Below are 18718 nucleotides of genomic sequence, written 5' to 3' on the forward strand. Positions count from 1 at the left end.
AAAAGCAGGTTGAGGGCCAGACCGGACACCTGGCGCTTCCCGCGGCCCAGCCTGGCTCAGCCGCTCCCACCTCAGGCCTCTGCGTCCTCGGAACCGGAACCGGCCGCCGTCCTCCTGCCCCGCCTCCTGCTCCTGGCTCGGTGGGGCCAGGCCTCCCACAGCGCGAGGAGCAGGCTCTCCGGCCGGCACCACCTGGCACCCCACCTCCCTCCCCGGGTCCCCGTGTCTGCTCCCGTCCTGCACGGAGCAGGGCGACGGTCCTGGCGCCTGCGGCCCGGCCAGGCCTGGGGAGGAGCGTGTGACTAAACGATGGCGGCTTTTCCCAGTGATTTTAAAAGCGCGGCTTCTAGGTCTATCCTGGCCAGATGGTGTTTTTGTTCCATTTTGTCTATAATTTGTCTGTAATAAAGATTAACTAGCTCTAACCTTGTTTTCAACGATTAAGTGACATTAAAAAAACTTTTAATCAGCAGTTTTGAACGATAGTTAAATCCGAATCATTAGTTTGACTCTTTTAGACGGAAATGTTCAGGAAACAAAGCCAAGCGGTTTCCGTGCACATGGCCAGCGCCGCGAGGGCCTCGGGGACGGCGGGGCCGCAGGACGGCCTGAGGGCCGGGTCTGCTGGGGACCAGGGGCAGGGCGGCCACTTCACACGGGGCCTGAGCCCGCAGGGGAGCGCCCTGCACGCCTGGGACCCTGCATGTTCTAACAGGCCGAGCGACCTCCCTTCACTCGGCCCCGGGCAGCAGTGCCCCCGGAGCTGGGTGCAGGGACCAGACAGATGCCAGGACTGCGGACTGAGAACCAGAAACGCTGTTCAGTCTCAGCGTCACTGCTGCGTTACCTGCACCCACAGCCACGCCGTCCCCTTCCCCATAAACACCATCGCCCGCTCCATCGGAACGCTGGGCTTCCGCCGGGTCGGAGCGAGCTTCCCGAGTCCCTGTTCCTCGTGGTCGGAAATGGCTGCCGCCTCGCCCTCCGGAAGGCCTGTGTGTTTAGGTTAAAGGCCACGCGCGTCTGTTATAAAGGTTCTCGTTTTGAAAAGTAAAAGGTTGAATCTGACTTCTGAGTCCATTTTTATTTCTTATTTCAGGAACCTGCAAACGTACCTGTGTGGGAGTGTGTGTGTGCGTGTGTGCGTGCGCACACACACACACATGCACACACGCGCACGCACACACACACACAGCACTGCTGGGCTAGAGACCAGGTCCTGCTGTGTTTTCTCGGGACAGAGCTTCACCATTTATTCCCCTTTCGTCTCTTCCTGCTCAGCCCACATCCCAGTGCCGCTCTCTCCTCTCCTCTCTCCTCCCCACCCCCTCTATTGTGTGAATAACGGTGCAGAGAGTAACTAATGGATTAATCAGAATTCATCGTTCTTTTGGCATGATCATTGGACCGTAGTTGGTTAGCTGGTTAGTTAGTTAGTTAGAAGCAAGATGGTATTCATTGTGCAGTAAGTACCTATACACCCAACACCCCAAGCACGTTCTAGGACCTCGTCTAAAGGGGCACCTCACCCGCCACCCCTCCCACTGGAGTAACCACACCCCAACCCCCACGCGCAGCCTGGTGTCCCTGTCGTATTATTTTATCTGATTTACATACATTGCATATTCGTATAGTATTTTTCTGAAGTGCGTGTTTTAAACGTTATAAAAAGGATTGTTCTACGCTGAGCATGGAACTACCCGTGCTGCGATGTATTTCCCTCGTGCGTGGCTGAGCTCCCCCCTTCCTCCCACAGTCCCAGGGTGGGCTCCACGTGGCCCCTTTCTCCAGGGAAGGGCCACGGCGGTGTTCGCCTGTCGTCCTCAGAGGTGCCTGGCGCAGAGGGGAAGGGACTTGCACAAACAGCGGCGTGACTGTTCACAAGACCTGTGACCCTCGTGCAGCACTGCGACACTTACGAGGATCTGCTTCAGGACACAGGCAGCGAGACGCTGCTCCTCGGCGTAGACTCTACCCCCAGGGGAGGCGAAAAGGCTGGTAAAACAGAATGATAGCAACAGGAACATTTACCAAGAACCATTTGAAAAATGGACTCTCATGTCTTCATGAAAATCTCAGTGTTAAAAAAAAACAAAAAACGGTACAAGGTCGTGGTCAAAAGCACCTAGTGAGTTCTTCCGGAAACAATGCAAAGACAATGAAATGAATGCATGCAAGTTTTCACATTCTCTGGGGTTTAAAAAAATCCTCCCCTTTTTCCAAATCAAATCCTGTTTGTTTCCTTAAGAACCAGCCAGACACACAATGCCGGGACAGGGCACAAGAATGCCGTGTTTTTCCACTGGTATGTGTTGAGTCATCACTGGTGGGAAACAGTTTCTTTGCATGAAATGCCCATAAAAGATCTAGGAAAATTAGGTTCTTACAAAGTCTCCGTGATTAATTGCAGCAAGAAATGTTTTCCTATCATCCCACGTCTACTCCACATGCCTGACTGAGCCATTCTCAGGATCCTCCTCCAAGACACGTGAGGGCCACCTCGTGCTTCCCGACGGGAAAGGCGTGTTCTCGTCCACGGAGCATGTTCCTCCGGTGTGTCTCAGGCGCTGCGTTTAAAACTCATAACCGCCAGGTGTAAGGTTCTTACTCGCACGTCACAGGTGACCCAGCGGAAGGTCTCTGGTACTGGCAGCGTCACGTGGCACGTGGCTAACATGTGGCCAACGTGTGCCTAGTGTGTGGCTAGCATGTGGCTAATGTGTGGCGGGCTGGTCTGTATGCAGTGGAATGGGTTAGTCCACCTCACTCTACGGCCGTGTGAGAGTGACTCCCTTCATTACAAATAAGCGTGACCTGATTCTTGTTGCACCGCGTGTCTGTCATGGGTCGAACTGCACCCCCCCCCCCCCCATTCCTGTGTTGAAGCCCAGACCCAGCGCCTGAGGATGGATGGGCCTTACTTGGATGTAGGGTGTTTACAGCGAACCAGACGCAAGGTCTGATGGGGCCGCTGTCCTCATGGGGAGAGGCGAGGAGGACACGGGCAGGCGGCCGGCCACACGCCAGGAGAGAGGCCTCGGGCAAGGACTCGGCCAACCCCTGACCGTGGACGCCCAGCCCCAGAACCGGAGGCTGCCCACGGGGTTTAGCCCCAGGCCCGGCGCTGTTCGGGCGTCTCCCGTGGTGGTGACTGTCCCTCCCGCCCGGCCACGATGCCCTTAGCAACGTCACCCGTTAAAACTACAGGCGGTGCCGGGCGCTGTGGCTCAGTGGGTAGAGCGTGGACCGTTGGCGGGAGGGTCCGGGTTTGATTCCGGTCAAGGGCAGGTACCTCGGTTGCAGGCTCCTCCCCGGGCTGTGTCCTGGAACCACCCACAATTCCTCCGGCCAACAGGATGCATCGGGCACTGCCCTCCCTGGGGGTCAGGGCCGGAGGGTGGCTCCTGACCACCCCTACGCCGGGCAGACGGACCGCATGGAAGTGGGGGGACTCCGGGGGGAGCTCAGGCCTGTCTGTCAGCCGCGGGGGGCGGGGCGCGCAGGGAGCGGCAGAGGAGGCGGGGCGGGGAGGCCTCCGCCGGCTTCCGGTTTGGGGACTCGCTTCCCGGTGCCTGCCCTCCGCCGGTTCTGTGGTTTGAACCGGGGTCGCAGGCAGGAAGCTCCCAGGACAGGGCAGTGCCAGTTCCATGCAGAATCCTATCGCAGCGGCAACCCCACGGCTGGCTCACACGCCCCGGGCCACCCGGGCCCATGCCGTGGCCGTGACGTCACATGTCCCGCATCACCGACCCCGTTCCCGTGGCCGTGACGTCACATGTCCCGCATCAGGCCTCGGCCTCCTCGTCCACCTGCCCCCGTGTTCAGGTTTCAGGGTGCTGCCGGCTCCCCCGCAGGAGCAGCTGAGACGCGTCACGGGGCGGTTTCCCCGAAGAAATTCCAGGCGTTTCCAGACGCCCTGGGTCCGCGTGTGACAGACGCGATCCGGGCCCAGCGGGTCCGCTCCGCAGTGACAAGGCCGGGGCAAGAGGCGAGCTGGGCAGGGCGGCGGGAAGAGGGGGCCCCGGAAATGCCGGGGGCGGCAGGGAAGGGGGGGCCCCGCTGCCCGGCCCCCCAGGTGGCACCGCAGGGAAGGAGGGCGCCTCGGAGCGGAGCGGCCGAGGAAGCACCAGATGCTCCTTCCACCGCCTGACCCGCAGCTGGGTCAGGCCACGTGACCCCTGCTGGGTCAGGCCGGGAGACCAGGATGGGGGGGGGAAAGGGGGTGTCAGATGGAGGGGGAGGGGGAGGGAGAGGGTCAGATGGAGGGGGAGGGGCAGAAGGAGGGGGAGGGGGAGGGGCAGATGGAGGGGAGGGGCAGGGGCAGATGGAGGGGGAGGGGCAGGGGGAGGGCAGGGAGGCAGGGGCAGATGCGGAGACGCTGGGTGTGGATGGAAGAGGGCGGGTGAGCAGCGAGCCCTCCGCCCTCCGCTCGCAGCCGGGGTGTCGGGTGTGGCTGCGCATCGAGCGGGAGGCCCCCCTCGGGTGTGGAGGGCCGGGGGCAGGTCCGCGGGGAGGCCTGCGGGTCAGGGCCCCGCACAGCGGTCACCCCGGGGCCGCCTGCTGACGGCCGTCCCCTCGGCCAGGACAGCGCCCACTGGGCACCCGTGTCCGTGTCCACGGAAGAGGGAGCGACCCGCCGTGATGGTGGAGAGAGAACGTGGGGGGAGGGGAGGGGAGGGGGCCCCGTCTGTGTCCCCTCCTTCCGGGCCTGAACCCCAGGACCCCCCCCCCCCCCCCCGCGGTCCCAGACCCTCGGCCTCTGGGGACAGCGCCCGCCCTCCCCGCCGGGGACGGTGGGACCACAGCACAGGCGGCCTCGGCCTCTCGGGGAGGAAGGCACCGGCTCAGGGCGGCCAGGCCCACATGACCTTGAGGGGAGCCCCGAGGTCACGGCCAGCGGGCCTCAGCCGCAGCTTCGGAACATCCTGTTCTCTCCGCGCAGCCGGTCACCGGTCCCCGGGGGAGGCGCTCCCTCGTCCCCGGCACGTCCTCCCGGCAGAGCCACACCGCGTCCCCCCCTCCCGGCCCCTTCCCCCGGCTCCCCGCTCCCCGCGTGCCCGGCTCCCAGCGGCTCCCAGCGCAGGGCCCAGGGCCGGCAGGTCGCCCGGAGGATCGCTGGGCGGAGGCCGCCACCTGCTGGCGGAGGGCGGAGGGCGGAGGGGACAGAGGCCGAGGCTTCCTCTGGGCTCCGCTCTGGATTCTCCGAATTCTGGGGGAACCGCCACAGACCGGTGGTTTGGGGGGGGGGGGGTCTGCCCGCGGAGCCCCCGCCTGGACGGCCTGGGTCGGCCCAGGGACGCGTCTGGCCGGACAGGGCGGGGGCCCCGTGCCCCCCAGGCCCCGCCGCCCTGGGACTCGGACAAGCTGGGCCCCGAAGCCAGGCCGAGGTCTGACCCCACAGCCTCTGCCGTTCGGTCCCGGAGGACACGTGGGCCCTCCGGCCGCGCCGCCCTCGCACCAGCTCCACCGACGGCCCGGTCCGCGGACGCGGTTCTGAACGGAACGGACAGGCCCCGCGGCCCCACGGGAGCCTCCGGGCGGGGCGGGCCCCCACGTGTCCTGCGGGGCCGCGTCCCAGGGGCTGTGACACAACAAACACGCACGTGAGCGCGAGGGGGACGTCCCAGTCCGTGTGCAGCGGGCGGGCCTGTGTGGGCGGCAGCTCCTCGTCTGGGTCCTGGGCAGGCAGGTCCTGTGGCCGCAGAGGGGGTGGCCTTGGCATCAGCACCCCGGCAGGGGGTGGCGAGGGTCCCTGCTCCCCCACGATGGCCCTGTCGGGGTCCACCTGCCTCCGGGGACCACCGGGAAGTGAAGGCCCAGGGAGGCTGGACCCGCCCGGCACCCACCTGCAGCCCGGCCTGCGAGCTCAGAGCCCTCCCGCACCTGCCCGGAGGCAGCACCCCCAGCGGCACCCCCAGCGGCCCGTCTGTGACTCAGGGAGCCCGTCCACACCCCGACTTCCAGCTCCCAGATCCTGGCCCCGCGGGGCTGCCCGGCACTTTCTGAGGGAACATCAGCCAGCGGGCTCTCCTTCCATCTGTCTCCCTGTCTCTGTGTCTCTGTCTCCCTGTCTCTGTCTCTCTGTCTCTGTCTCTGTGTCTCCCTGTCTCTGTGTCTCCCTGTCTCTGTCTCTGTGTCTCCCTGTCTCTGTCTCTCTGTCTCCCTGTCTCTCTGTCTCTCTGTCTCTGTGTCTGTGTCTCCCTGTCCCTGTCTCTGTGTCTCCCTGTCTCTGTGTCTCCCTGTCTCTGTCTCTGTGTCTCTGTCTCCCTGTCTCCCTGTCTCTGTCTCTGTCTCCCTATCTCTGTGTCTCCCTGTGTCTCTGTCTCCATGTCTCCCTGTCTCTGTCTCCCTGTCTCTGTATCTCTGTCTCCCTGTCTCTGTCTCCCTGTCTCTGGGTCTCCCTGTCTCTGTCTCCCTGTCTCTGTGTCTCTGTCTCCCTGTCTCTGTGTCTCCCTGTCTCTGTCTCCCTGTCTCTGGGTCTCCCTGTCTCTGTCTCCCTGTCTCTGTGTCTCTGTCTCCCTGTCTCTGTGTCTCCCTGTCTCTGTGTCTGTCTCTCTGTCCCCCTGCCATCTCCCCGCCCCGGGATGCTTCTGAGTCCACCGAGCGTCCCTGAGGGGATCCGGGTACTCGGGGGTGATGCCAGCCCCGACTGGAAGGGCGTCACCAACTGTGGGCGGAGGGGACAGTTTGGGGGTGTCACTCAGCCCCCTCAAGGATGGCTCCTACACATGCGGGACAGACCCAACCCCCCATGCAGGTGCTGGGGAGCAGGGTGGGCAGCCTTGGACGAGTCTCCTCCCCCCACGGGGGCCGGGGCCACCGGGACTCCCTGGGCCCGGCCATGCCTTTGCCTCCTCCGGGGCCCGGGAGCCTGCTCCGCGGAAGGTCCCCTCCCATGGTGCTCTCTGGCTCTTCTGGAACGGGGCCCAGTGCGTCCCCTCCACCAGACAGAAGTGGGGGAGCGAGAACCGACTGAACTCCCGGCTGGGACAGGCCGGTGGTGCCGGGCACGTGGATGTGGCCTGGCCCGGGGACCGCAGTGTAGGAAGTGGTTATAGGGTTAAGCCTCGGACTGACCTGCTGGCAGAGTCACAAACACGTCCCAGCTTGGAGGGCTCAGTCCTCTAAGCATAATTAAGCCTAATCCTGTAACTGATCCCTAGATCCTTCCTGGGTAGCTAGTGGGCAGTGGGAGGGGCAGCAAGTGCTGCCAAAACAAGTGAAACTTACAAGAACATTGTTAATTGCCTTGTTTGTCCCTGATTATAAATAAAGCCTCAGCTTTGCCGTCTGGATCGGTTCTGTGGCCTCAGCCAGGCACAGAAAGATCCACGCAGCCCCAGCTTTCAAATCTCTCTCTCCTCTCTTTATTTCTAATATTTCTCAATCCCTGCCCGCCTCCACTTAGAACCGGTTCGTTCATCTCTCTTTCCGCGCAGGATGCGGAAAAGGGAGATCCCCGCCATGTCTGGCCCCCGCCGCACCAGGCCCCCGCATTCTGGCGCCCAACGTGGGGCATGAAAGAGGCAACAAGAGGTAAGAGGCAAGGGATCGCTCCCAAGAATTGCATGCGCCACAGATTTAAGAAATGTAAGGTAATAGGGAGTGTATTGTATTTGAACTGAATTAAAATAGCCAGGTGTAAAACATGGGTAATCCTTCTAAATGCTTTAAACTATGCTCAAAGCTCAAAGATGCTGTTAAGCATAGTCAGATTCTGGATTTCTTTCTTAAGTTTTGTTGATGAAACCTGGGAAAATGTTAGAAAGCAGTTGTGTGACCAATACTCAGCAAAAAGTCCAGAGAAAATTCCTATTTTAATTGGTGATGGCCTTGATTCAGCACAGGAGAGTTTAAGAATGTCTAAGTGGGGTGCAGCCACGGCCTTACAGCCTGGAGTGGAAGGGTGCGAATCTCTAAGAATACCATCTGCACCTCCTCCTCCTCCACGTGTCCTTCCTGCGACCCGCAGACTTGTAACCTAGTAGAAAAGGATTAAAGGAATTTCTCAGCAACTGCCAATAATTCATTATCTTAAAAAATCTTTTCCCTTAAAAAATAAAAATAAATAAAAATGGAAAAAGTAAATGAAATAAAAACAGTAGAAGCCAGACCATTACTGAAACTTCCCCCGAAGATACAAGGAGGTGGGGGAAAGGAGACACGTGGTGATCCAATATGGACACCACTCCCCAAGAAAGCCACTTTGAGAGGCCTCATCTTCGCCATCTTTATTTATCTTCCAGCTAATGACTTAAAAGCTTTTACAAATTCATAAATGCATCTGGGGTTTCTGTGCACATGTAAAGGGAAAAGGCCAGTTTAAAAACGAGTACGCATAGTTTTGAGCTGAACTTGACTCTTTGCTGTGTACAGAATAAAAACCCGAGACTGTTTTGGCCTTAAAAATGGCGAAGATGAACCGGAGAAAGAAATACAGGCTAGTGTCCCAAGACATCTAAAGTAACTCTTGAAATTTCCCGCCAGAGGCAAGTAAACAGCAGGAAGGAAATAGTCAAGTTTACATATTAATGGCTGAGAGTTTGCTTCTTGACTTCCCCAGCAGGAAAATTGTGACCGTTTTGAAATTTAGAGGCTGGGCCAGGCCTATCGGCTGGAAATTTAAAAGAACTTGGAAGTTTACTAAATCAAATGATAAATTTAAATGATCTAAATGTATTGAATTGTTATAATACTGAAATGTTGATCTGAGTATGCATTGCATGAAGTCTAGAGGATAGAAGATAATCTATTCATTAAATATGCCTTATATTTTATTTGAAATGTATCCTTAAAAATGTTAAAGTATTATTGATTTGAGAAATGCTAAGTATTTAATTTTGCTACCTAAAATTTAAAGCTCTGAAAGTTCCAGGTCTCTTTTCTTGCCAGAAAGAGGTCTTAAAGCTACATCCTTTTTAAATTTGCATTTAAATGGCTACACCTCTAGGCCAAAAGGTTTTTCCTGCAAAAGTGGCTCCTTTAACCTACAAGTTTGCTTCTCAGTTTCCCCGGGCAGAAAAAACATGGTTTAAAGTTAATTATTAGATTTTAAAATTTATTATTTTTAAAAATATATTTTATTAATTTTTTACAGAGAGGAAGAGAGAGGGGTAGAGAGTCAGAAATATCGATGAGAGAGAAACATCGATCAGCTGCCTCCCGCACACCTCCCACTGGGGATGTTCCCGCAACCAAGGTACATGCTCCTGACCAGAATCGAACCCGGGACCCTTGAGTCCGCAGGCTGACGCTCTATCCACTGAGCCAAACCGGTTTCGGCTAAAATTTATTCTTAAGAATATAAAAGTGTTGTTAATCTAAGAACTGCTAATATTTGACTTGCAAGCTCTGAAAGTTTAAGGTTCAAATTGAATTGGGAGAAATTATATAAATGTGGTAATAATACCTAAAATATAAAAACGTGTTTTTGAGAAAATAAAATGTGTTTTCTCTTAAATAATTAGGAATTCAAAATATGTTACTTCTTGGTCTGATTTAAAAAGGAGGATTAATTCTATGATCCAGTTTAAATGTAATTGATATTATTTGAAATAATTTAAGTATATAATCTTTAAATCATATAAATATATAAATATATATATTTGATCTTTCCAAGTGTATTTCAAGGTTTTTAGAGTAGCTTTTAGACATTTCACGGGCCCCGAAATGTTTCAAAAGTCTGTTCTCTCTTAAAACAAATATATTTTTTAATTAAACCGATTGATACCTGGAATCACATGGAAAGCTTTATCAAATAAAAATTAATTAATATATTTTACTTGTATACATATATATTAAATGTTATGAAAGTTTTCGCCTGTAAGAAGGGCAAAAACAATATATTTCTTAAATATAGCCAAAATTTTCAACAGCAGTAGAATTTCAAGAAAGACAAAAGCCTCAAGCAGCCTGCATTTTTGAATCAGCTGGAGGTGGGACTCTGTTTATGCTTTTAGATCAGACCAATAAAGTATCAAACGTATAAGTTTACTGAATAAGTTTCTTTGCCTTTTTTTAAAATTAAAGATACCTACTTAAGTTACTTTACAAATTAGCTTTTTAAAATATAATCAAGGTCTCATATAAATTAAGTTACATGAGAAGCCAATGTTTTTATAAGTAATTGAATCCAAATAATATTTAAGAACAGGTTAGAAGCCACCATTTACTGCCTGACTTTATGTAGCCTCCTGCATTAAGCTAGAGGCGGGGCAACATTTGCAGCTTGTGAATTCAGATGTAATTTTGCTTCATTTTTAAAATGAAGATACCTACTTTAATTACTTAAATAAATTAGCTTATTAAATTATAATAAAGGTTTTCAGCTTAATGAAAAGCCAATAATTTTATAAACAATTCTAATAAAGACCAAAAACAGCTAGTGATTATCTGAAATGTGATTTTTTACTTTCTTTTAAAAGAACAGTTTGAGTAGCCGCCATGATGGCCACATGTCTTACCACTCACGTGGCTTGGGGGCCTCCATCTTGAAATAACAAAGGCCAACCCCCTTCCTTTAAATAAGCCAATGTCTTTGTAAGCAATTTAAATAAGTCTTCTAAGAAAGTTACTGAAGGCTTCCCATGACCCCTCTGTATATGCAAATTAGCTAATGGGAATACTCTTAAAAAATAAATTTCTTGCTTAATAAAAAGGAGAAATTTGAAAATTTTGAAATCTCTTTCACTGGTATTACAGGATAAACTGAGGATTGTTATTAAAATATTAAATCTAATCCATACTAGTGGTCACCATAACCTTAATAGAAATTGTTTCATGTGGCAAAGACTTTTAAATGAAACTCTCTATAGCCTGAAAAATTATTTTGGAAAAAAATAAAGAGAGGTTTCCTTCAAATATCATAAGGATCGTAATTGATAACCAATGCATTAGGCCTCCGAAGGTGGAGATAAGAAAAGATTAAATGACTTTCAGAAATTATTAGGGGACATTAACTGGTTAAAACCTTGTCTATACAAAAAGAAATTGATAGCCAGTTTGAAATTGAATTGCCATGGCATAGAGCAAAGAATATCCTTACATGATATTATTCTACAATTTCATTATAATTTTTGATATTTTACAACAGCATATTGTACATTTATCCCAAACAAACTTACAAACTAATTCTTTGAATATTTGGCAGCAATTTAAAAAGGACATGAAAGGATTTAACCCCTTCCAGGGTGTGGAAGGCCCCCTGGGGAGGCACTTGAGCATTCTATATTGGTCCCTCTTGCCCTTTTTGCCAAGAGGGACCCTCTTCTCACCATCCAATTGCCCACAGCTGTTGCCTGAGTTTTCTGTTCCTGCTGAGGTGGAAGCCTTGTGGTGGCTGGTACCATGGATCTGTCTCTCGCACAATGGCATGAGCTGGGCCCTCCCTGGAGAAGAAACCTGGGTTCCCCAAGACATGTGATCAGTGCCGGGTCCCTGCCAGCTGGCGAGGGGATCCCAAGGCAGGTGCTGGGCATGGAGGCCACAGGGGCATAGGCTACCAAGGAGACAGAACTGAACCTCACATCACCCTGCTTGGCCCCGGAGGATGGCTGGTTAGTCAATGACGGGTAAGATTCCTCAGGGGAGGAACAACCTAAGACAGGCACAGTCGCAGAGGGGCCATCAGGAGAGAACTTGGGGGTCAACAGAGGTGGGACACAGATCCTCACCCCCCCAACATTACAGGGGCTTGAACACTCGCCCCTTCTGAGGGAGGTCTCCTGCCCCATGGCTGCTTCGTGCTTCCCATGCCAGCTCAGATCGGGATCCAGGCAACAAACAGAGACTTGGCCCAGATCAGATCGGGACCCAGGCAACATACAGAGACTTGGCCCAGATCAGATCTGGACCCAGATAACAGAAAGAGACTTGGCCCAGCTTGGATTGGGACCCAGGCAACAGAGAGTTGGCCGATGGCAGCTGCCCTATGTCTAAATCCAGCCTAAATCCAGGAATGCTCAGGGTTTTCTCGGGGATGCAAATAATCCTTTCCATTAATATTTACAGGATAAACTAAGATTGTTGTTAGATTATTAAATTTGACAGTAAAATAGTCAAGTTTTCAGATTAATTTAAATTGGCTAAGTGAAATAAGTGAATATTCAAGAAAATCTAATTGTACAAAAAGCTGTTCCTAAAGTATTAACCAAAATGTCTATTGGTAGTTCATTTTATGGTAAAATTGCTTAACACCCAATGAATCCAAAGCAGTCATATTCTTGTGCAAAAATTTTAAAATAAAAGTCATCAAGACTGCATTAAAATTTTTTTACAATAGCCTCATAATAATTAATCAAAAAAGGATAGTAGAATAATATCCTGTAAGAAATATCCTGTAAGTAAATTACATCAAGCCTTAATTGCTTTAAAATTTTACTTTAAAAATTATTTTTCATTTATAATGCTAAGGCACCCATGAAAAATCTTATGGTGTCAAAATAAGCCAAAGGAAAATCATTTGGACAAAAATCAAAAGGATCCCAAGTCTAATTTATAGAAAAGAGTTCTTTATTAACCTTTGGTCGAGAATATGTTTATATTTCCAGAAAACTCAAAAGCCTATATGGATTCCTGCAACAACGGATCCCAGAGAGGACCTGATAGGACTGTTTCCAGCCACAGAATAAGTAGTGGCCCCCGAGAACAGAGGAGAAATAGTCCAGAAATAAAGATAGTGAAGATGCCTTGCCATGATAGCAGTCAGCACCTGTGCATTGCTGCAGGTAGACCAGGACCAAGGGCAAGGAAGGTCGGTGTGCACACCCTTCTGCATAGAAGTCAAAATGTTTGATGTTTTGTGTTCTTCCAGGACCCCTGACTTGAGGGTCTTGTTTTATTTCTAACACAGGGAATAGTATTAGCTGCCACATTAAAAGAAATGTTATACCTCAGGCATTAACCATTTTTACAGATGGATCCAGTTCCGAAAAGGCTGGATCTACTGCAGCAGGAGAGCAAAGGTACTTCAAACCCCTTATATTTCAGTAGAAATACAAGCTCCTATTTATGCCTTAATAGATCTTGCTATGGAGCCCATTCAACCTATAGTAATAGTGTTTATGTGGTAAGTATGGCCAAAATTATTGATACAGCTACTATAGGGCACACAATTCAGAGGAACTTTTCATTTAATTTTCAGCCTTTAAAATGTAATTAGAGAAGGACAATGTCCATGTTTTATTGGAAGCAATGTCCTCAGGCTGTTATCCACCTTTCTGTGCCAACTTTAGGGGTAAATCCCCGAGGACTTAAACCTAATCAAATATGACAAAATGGATGTCACTCAATTGTAGAAAGAGCTAATGGTACTCTTAAAATCAATTATTAAAACAAAAAGGGGGAGACAGGTGTTATGTGTCACCTCAAAAGAGGCTCCGTCATGCTTTTTATACTTTAAAAATTTTTAATTATAATGCAAAGGATTGTACAGCAGGTGAAAGGCATCAGGCCTCCTGTACAATAGCTTCCACTGAGTCAGCTAGGTGGAAGGAAGCATAAACCAGACAAGAGTTTTATCAGATTCAGTAACAATGTGGGGAAGAGGTTGTGTTTTATATCTTTCCAGAAGGAGCAATGCAGCCAATTTGGGTGTCAGAGCGTTACGTCCGTCACCACAGTGGACCCAGAGAAGATCCTGTGTCCCTTCACTCAAAAGGACTGAGAGCTGCCCTGATGACAGCAAAGCGGAAGAAGAAGAAAACTGAAAGCTAAGCTACACAGGGGACTGAGGTGCCAACGTGGAGTCATCTGAAGAAAACGACTGAAGCACAGCAGATTGTGGAAAAGTAAGAAGTTGAAGCTACTTCTTCAATCATGTTTCTGGCCATGCACAGCCAAGTCTGAGGACTCTTGAGTAAATCAGCAAAAGAAACTTTCATTTAGTAGGAAAATGTTACTGTAGTTTGATTTCTTTGTTGTTGTGTTGCATTGGCATTGTTTTATTAATAGCCATGTCTGGATTTTGCATTGGCATTGCTTTGTTAATGTTTTAATAGTCAGAAATTTGTTCTTGATGTTTAAATTTTACTTCCATTATTAGTAGCTTAAATTTAAAAGAAAGGGTGAGATGTAGGAAGCAGTTATAGGGTTAAGCCTCGGACTGACCTGTGGCAGGATCACAAACAAGTTCATTTGGAGGGCAGACCCCTCCCAGCATAATTAAGCCTGATCCTGTGACTGATCCCTAGATCTTTCCTGGGTAGCTAGTGGGCTGTGGGAGGTGCAGCAAGTGCTGCCAAAACAACTGAAACTTACAACAACATTGTAGATTACTTTGTCCCTGATTATAAATAAAGCCTCAGCTTTGCAGTCTGGATCGGTTCTGTGGCCTCAGCCAGGCACAGAAAGATCCACGCAGCCCCAGCTTTCAAATCTATCTCTCCTCTCTTTATTTCTAATATTTCTCAATCCCTGGCCGCCTCCCCTTAGAACCGGTTCGTTCATCTCTCTTTCTGCGTGGGACGCGGAAAAGGGAGATCCCCGCCATGTCTGGCCCCCGCCGCATCAGGCCCCCGCACCGCAGCCTCCGCCCGGGCAGCGAGCTTCCCCCCGAGGCGCCAGGGACACCTCGTGGGCACGGCTCCGTGCACGTGCGGAAGGCCAGCCATGGCCCACGCCGCCCACGCGTGCCCTGGACCCCGGGTTACGGTGTCCGTGCCGGCTCCTGGGCGGAGGGCGTCCCGAGAGGTGACGGAAGGGGTGTCGGTAGGTGGGCCACAGGCAGGAGCCCCGTGGCCCTCGGGCCCCACAGCGCATCCCCCATGGGACGACCGCGTCCCCGTGCCTTCCCGGCGTTCCCACGGGAGGACGGTCTGCCGCTCTTGTCCCTCAGACTTGTCCTGACAGGCGGCAGCCAGGCCAACAGTCACTGTCCCCCACGTCCTCGCCTGGTCCCCCCGTTTCTCCCGGGTTCTGGGGTGTGAAGTGAGGTGAGCCGCGTAGCTCTGTGAGGTTGTGTGTGTACAGCTGTGCGTCCATCCAGGTCCAGCCAGCACCCCGTCATTAGCTCCGCCCCCCGCCCCCCTTTCTGGCACCTGCGCCATCGGGGGTGTCGTCCTGTCTGATCCACACCCCGTGGGGGTGCCCTTCTGCCCTGGTTTCTCTCCCTGGACAGGACGGCGGGAGCGGCCCCGTGGCCTGGGCAGTGGAGTGGAAGGTCCTGGACGTGGGCGCGGGCAGGAGGGCGCGCACCTACAGGCCGGCAGGGTGTGCGGCCGGCCCGACGCCCAGACCAGCAAGTGGCCCACGTGCAGGGCGTGTGCGTGTCGGGGCGGCCACGGGAGAAGCCGGCTGGCCCAGAGCTCCGTGTCCCCGGGCCCTGCTGAGCGGGTTGTCCCCGAGGAGGGGTGCGAGGGAGGAGGCGGACAGTGGGCCCAGCCAGCCCGGCCCGGCTGCTCGCAGGCCCGCACCGTGTGCGGCGTCTCCCGGCACCTCTCCCGGCCGCTCTGCGGGCTGCGGTTCGGTCAGAACCAAGGCCGCTTCCCGTGTTGGGCCATTTGCTCCTCGGCTGGAGGGCGGCTCGCCTGCCGTCGGGGGAAGAAGAGCAGCGTTTGTTCCTCGTCCTGATTTCCGATTTCCTGTTTGTTTGGGGTCGTCCTCTTCATCTCTGGTCTTTTCCGTTTTCTTTTTCGTTGCTCGGCAAAGCCTCTCATTTATTGTCATTTTCCCTTTTCCTCGGTGACCCCCTCCCCGCTGTGCACTCACAGCCAGGCCGGCGGTTACATAAAAAGTTAGCACGTCCCTGCATGACCCCAGCCTCCAGCTTCCGGCCGACTCTGCAAAGGCCCTCCCCGCCCAGCGCCCAGCGCCCAGGGCCCAGGGCCTGCCCTCACACCCCATACCCACCTCCTGCCCCGTGGATACAGGGGCCCGAGCCCTGCTCCCCCCCACCCCGCCGTCCTGCTGCTTGGTGGACCCCCCATGGGAACCAAGACCGTCCCGTGAGCTGCTGAGGAGTCCGGTCCAGCGCCATGGCGGCCTCTGCAGGACTCGGCGGGTGTGCCCTCCCTACGCGCCACATTTGGAAGGAACGGCCAGTCCCCCAGGACTCATCCTCCAGTCTGGCCCCCTGATCCCCAAAATGAGTGCATTGGAGGCCAGTGGGACCCCGTCCATCAGAGGACTCCGGGCAGAGGGGGACGCCCACGGGGACGGTCAGTGTGGCTGGGCATCGGGGCCAGCAGGTCTGTGCCCAGGACCCCGCTCATCCTCCCCCAGGACCCCGTGCTGCATTCCTGCACCAAGGCTGCTGGGACCACCCCTCCCCCCGGACCCGCCCACAGGGTGGCTCACGAGGCCCGGGGGGGGGGGGGGTGCGGGCCTCCCTCATGGGCCCTGTCCCCCTCAGAGCAGCCCCTTATCCCGGACCAAACACCACTGCCCAGCGAGGCTGCTCCCGGAGCTCTGCCCAAAGTGGGGGACATCTCGGGGGAACAGACACCTGCCAAGTGCCGGGCTGTGCCCCTCTTACTTCAACGCTACCCGAGCCTGACTGGATCCTATTTAATCCCCTGAAGGAACCTAACCCTCACTCTAACCCTAACCCACCTTCTCCACGGCAAACCCACCTTCTCCACCTCAAATCCACCTTCTCCACTTCAAATCCACCTTCTCCACAGCAAACACACCTTCTCCACCTCAAATCCACCTTCTCCACCTCAAACCCACCTTCTCCACCTCAAATCCACCTTCTCCACCTCAAATCCACCTTCTCCACCTCAAACCCACCTTCTCCACCTCAAATCCACCTCAAACACACCTTCTCCACCTCAAATCCACCTTCTCCACTTCAAATCCACCTTCTCCACCTCAAATCCACCTTCTCCACCTCAAATCCACCTTCTCCACCTCAAATCCACCTTCTCCACCTCAAATCCACCTTCTCCACCTCAAATCCACCTTCTCCACCTCAAATCCACCTTCTCCACCTCAAACCCACCTTCTCCACCTCAAACCCACCTTCTCCACCTCAAATCCACCTTCTCCACCTCAAATCCACCTTCTCCACCTCAAATCCACCTTCTCCACCTCAAATCCACCTTCTCCACCTCAAATCCACCTTCTCCACCTCAAATCCACCTTCTCCACCTCAAATCCACCTTCTCCACCGCAAACCCACCTTCTCCACCTCAAACCCACCTTCTCCACCTCAAATCCACCTTCTCCACCACAAACCCACCTTCTCCACCTCAAACCCACCTTCTCCACCTCAAATCCACCTTCTCCACCTCAAACCCACCTTCTCCACCACAAACCCACCTTCTCCACCTCAAATCCACCTTCTCCACCTCAAACCCACCTTCTCCACCTCAAACCCACCTTCTCCACCTCAAATCCACCTTCTCCACCTCAAATCCACCTTCTCCACTTCAAATTCACCTTTTGCAAAGCAAATTCACCTTTTCCACTTCTGACCCTGACCCCAAACATGACCCCGACCCCTCACCCACACCCTAAAACCATAAGCCCAACCCCAGACCCAGACGCATCCTTGACCTTTGAACCTTAACCCTTGACCTTTACCCTGTGACACATGACTCTTACCCCCAACTTTGACCCTGACACTAACGGCTGAACTTTAAATTTTGACGTACCATCTTTGACCTCTGACCCGAACGCTTGAATCTTGACCCTTGACACTAACCATTGACACCCTAACAACCCTAACCCTCTAACCCTTTAACCCTCTAATCCTAACACGATAACGCTCTAACCCTAGCCCTTGCCCTAATCCTTTGACCCTTGAGCCCTGACCTTTGACCCTGACCATTGTCCATTGATCCTAACCCTTGACACTTGAGCTTGACCCTTAACTACTTTAACAACCCTAACAATCCTAACCTTAGCCCTAGCCCTAGCCATACCCTCCGGCTGAACCCACCTTTTCCACTTCAAATTCCACTTTCCATTTCAAATTCATCTTTTCAAAGCAAATTCACCTTTTGTTAAGCAAATTCACTTTTTGTAAAGAAAAATCACCCCTTTGAAAGCAAATTCATCTCTTGCAAAGCAAATTCACCTTTTGAAAAGCAAATTCACTTTTTCCACTTCTGACCCTGACCCTGACCCCGAACACAACCCTTCACCCTCACCCTCACACTAAATTCTAACCCCAACCACAGCTGTGCCCTAGTCTTGACCTTTGAACCTTGACCATTGACCTTTAACCCATGAGACATGACACTTGACCCCACACTTTGACCCAGACACTAACTGCTGACCTTTCAACTTTGAAAAACCACAAATGACCTCTAACCCTAACACTTGACCCTTGACGCTTGGCACTAACACGTGAAAACCCTAACAATCCTAAAAACTCTAACCCAAACCCTCTAACCTAACATATAATGTTCTAACACTATCCGAGGCCTAGTCCTTGCCCTACATTTTTAACACTTGAGCCTTGACCTTTGACCTCTGCCCACTGTTCATTGACCCTAACTCTTGACAACCTTGAGACTTGACTACTTTAACAACCCTAACAACACTAGCCCAAACCCTAGTCATAATCATAACTCTAGCCCTAACTGAAAATCCTAACCCAAATCAAACTCGAACCCTAAATCAAAATCCTAACCATAAACCTAGCCCTAACCCTAAAGTGTAAACCAACCCTAACCCGAAATTGTAACCATAACCCTAACCCTAAATTATAAACCTAACCCTAAATTGTAATCCTAACCCTAACAATAACCTTAAATTGTAACCTAAACCAAAC

The 18718-nt window shown here is 52.5% G+C and overlaps 1 long non-coding RNA gene across 2 annotated transcripts; it reads left to right on the plus strand.

Annotated features, from left to right (window-relative positions):
* The first annotated feature begins 5622 nt into the window (after positions 1-5622).
* LOC129151482 (uncharacterized) lies at positions 5623-14263 on the plus strand. 2 transcript variants are annotated; one of them, XR_008558168.1, is made up of 3 exons: positions 5623-5689; positions 7440-7536; positions 13568-14263. It is a non-coding gene; the product is annotated as an uncharacterized LOC129151482 (long non-coding RNA). The 2 variants fall into 2 exon arrangements; XR_008558169.1 differs by lacking the exon at positions 13568-14263 and adding an exon at positions 8564-8729.
* The last annotated feature ends 4455 nt before the right edge of the window (positions 14264-18718 follow it).

This window comes from Eptesicus fuscus, chromosome 14 (assembly GCF_027574615.1).
Source record: "Eptesicus fuscus isolate TK198812 chromosome 14, DD_ASM_mEF_20220401, whole genome shotgun sequence".
In the NCBI taxonomy this organism is placed as follows: domain Eukaryota; kingdom Metazoa; phylum Chordata; class Mammalia; order Chiroptera; family Vespertilionidae; genus Eptesicus; species Eptesicus fuscus.